Source organism: Leptonychotes weddellii, chromosome 12 (genome assembly GCF_054177405.1).
Source record: "Leptonychotes weddellii isolate Sample4059 chromosome 12, ASM5417740v2, whole genome shotgun sequence".
Lineage (NCBI taxonomy): Eukaryota > Metazoa > Chordata > Mammalia > Carnivora > Phocidae > Leptonychotes > Leptonychotes weddellii.
The window spans coordinates 72,465,290-72,469,684 of NC_138380.1; the positions used below are offsets into that span (position 1 = coordinate 72,465,290).

The 4,395-nt window shown below is 39.7% G+C and overlaps 1 pseudogene; it reads left to right on the top strand.

Moving 5' to 3' along the window:
• Nucleotides 1-347: 347 nt before the first annotated feature.
• On the top strand, nt 348-592 carry LOC102741920 (cytochrome c oxidase subunit 7B2, mitochondrial-like; annotated as a pseudogene).
• Nucleotides 593-4,395: the final 3,803 nt, after the last annotated feature.

A 4,395-nucleotide genomic window follows, 5' to 3' on the forward strand; every position in this document is an offset into this window, starting at 1 on the left:
AAATGTCTCCATATTTTTCCTGCTTTTCAAATATTACATCATTGCATATAATTGACAAAACCATGTAAGTAGCAAGAAACCCAGCAGTGGAGCTTCCAAGTTGGTGAACACATTGATGTACCAGGAGGATGGGGTGCACCCAGAGAGGGCATGGAAGCTCCCCCACCCCAATACCTTACGCTGTGCGTCTCTTCCATTTGGCTTTTCTTGAAACATATCCTTTATAATAAACTGATAATACAAGCTGAATCTAGAAGTTTCTGAGAAGAACATTTGAGTTCCTACCAGGGCTTCTTGCAATGAAATACACCAGCAGCTGCACTCACATGCAATCCTATCACACCTTCATGATGTTTCCCTTGGCCAGAAATATACTAAGGATCTCAAGAATAGAAGCATTGAGCAAATTATGGCAAGACAGAACCACATAAAATACTCACTGGATTTTCTCGACAAATATGGTAATGTTGCGCCAGCCAGCAGAACTACTTTCTGTGTTGTTGTGTGGATATTTGGAATCACACAGATTGGAATAGAATGGAACCTGTCCTCCATTGGTGGAGTCACCACAAAGGAGTGAAAACATCAGTAACCATTATAGTTGTCGTAACACAGAATTGTTTCAAAACCAACTTGTCATCTAAGCAACTCTTACTACTCATGATAGCATAATTGAAGAAATAAAGTACATTTGAAACCTTAAAAAAAAAAAACTAGCAGAAATCTAAGAAATGTAGTCTTGGTTTATCTCCATCTCCCTCTGTCTCCCCACACCATATTATGTCTCAGCACACTGTGGGGAGGAAGACATGAAGTTTGCTAGGGTCAACCCACAACACCTCACAAGGAAATGTTTTTTTGTTTTGTTTTTAATTCAGTGTCAAGGTACTAGTTGGCTTGAAGTTAAGAGATTAATTTAATGAAGTTGGTGAGGGAGGAAAAAGTTACCAGTTGCTTACCCCCAGTCCGTGTATCTGCATAAATGTGGTGCTTTCAAGTAAGACAGAAAATCCAGCTGACCTAACAGATGACTTTCTCTTTTCAGCATTGGTATATAAATTTATTCCCTTTAAAGTACATAATCAGTATGTTAAAAAAATTCTTTAGAAGCTGAACTTGGACTGTGGCAACATTTCAATTCTTAGTTAGAAGAGAGATCAAAAGCTCAGTATACCTTTTGAGTTGTTTCCCACTGAAAGAAAGGAGAGGTAGAGAAATGTGGGCAAAAAACATAACTAACATTTGAAAGCATACAAAGATAGGGTTTTAGCTTTTCAAAAAAAAAAACCCCAATATTTGAGATGATCACTAAAATCTCTTGTTTTAAAATATTATTACAAAAATATTGCCTATGAGTATTACACTTCCAACAACAGCATCCGATTTGGTTAATCACCAATAATCCATTCATCTAGTCGATGTGTAGCCATGGCCAGTCCACTGCCTACACCCCAGCCTACATTTTGCTTTTTACAGTCCTTCCATTTGGAAGTGAAAGTCAGGATCCTTGCCAATAAAACAACCACCTCCAGTGTTTTCAGTATTTCTTCCATCACCCTGGCAACACAGAAGACAGGACATAAATAGTTGCTCTGCCAAACATATCTCTTGCTTTGTTTTACTTGTGGGAGTGAGAGTTGTCAAGGCAAGTTTATACCAAAGTTAAAAGTAAATTTTGACTTATCAATGGCCAGATTTTCTAAAAAGTGCATCCACGTTTTATGTAGACCATTAAGTGGAAGTGTAAATAAAATATAAACTCTATGAGGACCAAGGAGATACTTAACTTTGTTCCCCAGCACTCAGCACAAATAGATGCTCTATAAATAGTTACTACATGGATTAATTTGTCCAACACAGGCATGTCTCAAGTCAAAGCATACAGTTTGGCTTTATTTACATCACTGTGCTGGTAGCATTAAAATATATTTTTTAAGACTTTTTTTTTTTAATTTTTAAGCGAACTCTGTGCCCAACATGGGGCTTGAACTCATAACCCAGAGATCAAGAGTCGCATGCTCCACTGACTGAGCCAGCCAGGTGCCCCTAAAACACCTTTTAAAACATCATAATCCAGAATATTTTTTAGATGACAGAATTATAAAGGGGTGCAGAGATTCAATTAATTGGCTTCAGTTGAAATGTCTCCCATATAATTGGACATAATAATTTAGGATACCATCCATGCTCTTGACACGGAATTGTGTACTTTTTACATTTTGTAGCATTGCAGACCCGTCCCCCCTGTACCAGATGCTGTAGGTATTTTGCAGATAAAACCTAGACTCTAATCCAACAGCAGGATTGAGTAAGGTGTAACTCAGTTTGTTGGAGTAGTTCAAGAAATGAACCCCGTTCATCAGAGCCTACACCCCTTTTCATCCCCTAACTGCCTCCCTTGGTCTCTGTCCTCAATCTCTAGAGTTCTTCGGGCTTTTCTGGAGTTCAAATGCTAATCTAGCAATCATACTGTTGTGCTAACCTGGTTTCACTTTCTTAGAATACCTGCTCTCATCTCTCCCCAGTAGTGATCTTGGCACTTTTCCCATAATCCATAAACTTCCCACTTTGAAAGAAGAGCAACTGTGGGAAGCAGAGCAGTCTGGAATTTCCTGCATGTTTAGGAGGGTCTTTTTGAAAGTAGAACTGGCTTTTGGAAATGGTTTGAGAGAAACAATGTGTACGGTAGATTTGTGTCACCCTAGAATGAGTCTAATCTGATATTCAAGAAGCCATTAAATGAGAGCCTAATGGGGGAAAAAAAAATAATGAAGTACATCACTGATCTCTCCAATGAGAAAATAGGGTGGCGTAGTAACAGAACTTGATATTTGGATTCAGATTCCGGCTTGAATCTTGACTCCATTACCTACCAATTTTTCTCATTTGGATAAATGATTTAAAGCCTGATTTCTCTTCTTTGTAAATGGTAAATTAAAATATCTGGCTTTCAAAGCTGTTGGGAATTTAACTGATAGCATATGGAAGTACTTTGTAGTTAAGGTAGTGCTAAAGAGGGGCGCCAGAGTGGTTCAGTCGGTTAAGCATCTGCCTTCGACTCAGGCTACGATCCCAGGGTCCTGAGATGCAGCCCCACATCTGGCTCCCCAATCAGTGGGGAGTCTGCTTCTCCCTCTCCCCCTGCTCATGCTCTCTCTCTCAGATAAATAAATAAAATCTTTTAAAAAAAGAAAAAGTAGTACACAAATATGTTATGGTGATGACAATAGTTATTAGTGTTAGTCCTGCAACAGAATGCAGAATATTTAATCTAATGTTCTAATTTTACATAAAAAAAACTGAGGCAGAGAGGAGTAAAATGAGACCAAGATTCCCAGTAAATGTGGAATAAAAAGAAATTTGAAAATAGATACGAACCATCATTGCCTATAATCTGTGTACTCCAGGAAATTGTCTCATCATTTTTACAAGATTTACAGCGACAGTCCTTGCTTTCTGGACTTCTGCCTGATGTAAAATTTTCTGGAAAACTGAATAAAAGAAAAGCAGTGGTTACAAGTGCTACTCTTCTGTCCAGACCGGGAAGTGCAATAAGTAAGATAACAAATATTTGTTTAAGAATTGTGTTGTTTAGGGGCGCCTAAGTGGCTCAGTCATTAAGCGTCTGCCTTCAGCTCAGGTCATGATCCCACGGTCCTGGGATCGAGCCCCACGGACCGAGACCCACATCGGGCTCCCAGCTCTGCAGGAAGCCTGCTTCTCCCTCTCCCACTCCCCCTGCTTGTGTTCCGTCTTTCGCTGTGTCTCTCTCTCTGTCAAATAAATAAATAAAATCTTAAAAAAAAAAGAATTGTGTTGTTTAAACAGAATGTGGTTAAGGGGATCACGAGCACCATTTCTCATTAAAGACTGGTGGGGGTCAGAGGGAACTTTGCAAATGCTGAAAAAAAAAATTATTTGAAGACTAAAGGAAAGGGGCACCTGGCTCCTCGGTCGGTGGAGCATGCAACTCTTGATTTCAGGGTTGTGAGTTCAAGCCCCACAATGGGTGTAGAGATTACTTAAAATCTTAAGGAAAAAAAAAAATGAGGCTTAACAAACCTTTGGCATAGGCCAACACTTTAAAAATCCAAGAAAGCTGGCGCCTGCGTGGCTCAGTCAGTTAAGCGCCTGCGTTAGGCTCAGGAAATGATCTCGTTGGGGCTCCTGGCTCAGCGAGGAGCCTGCTTCACCCTCTCCCTCTGCCCCTCCTCCCCACTTGTGTTCACTCACTCTTTCTCAAATCAATAAAATCTTAAAAAAAAAAAAAAACTAAATCCAAGCTGTCACTCCCAGCAATAGCAAAGAATGGTAAAGAGATTCTGGAAGTCATAAAACAAACAGGGTAGTGGATAACGAGGCAAAACTAAGCTGGGGAACTTGAAACCCTTACAG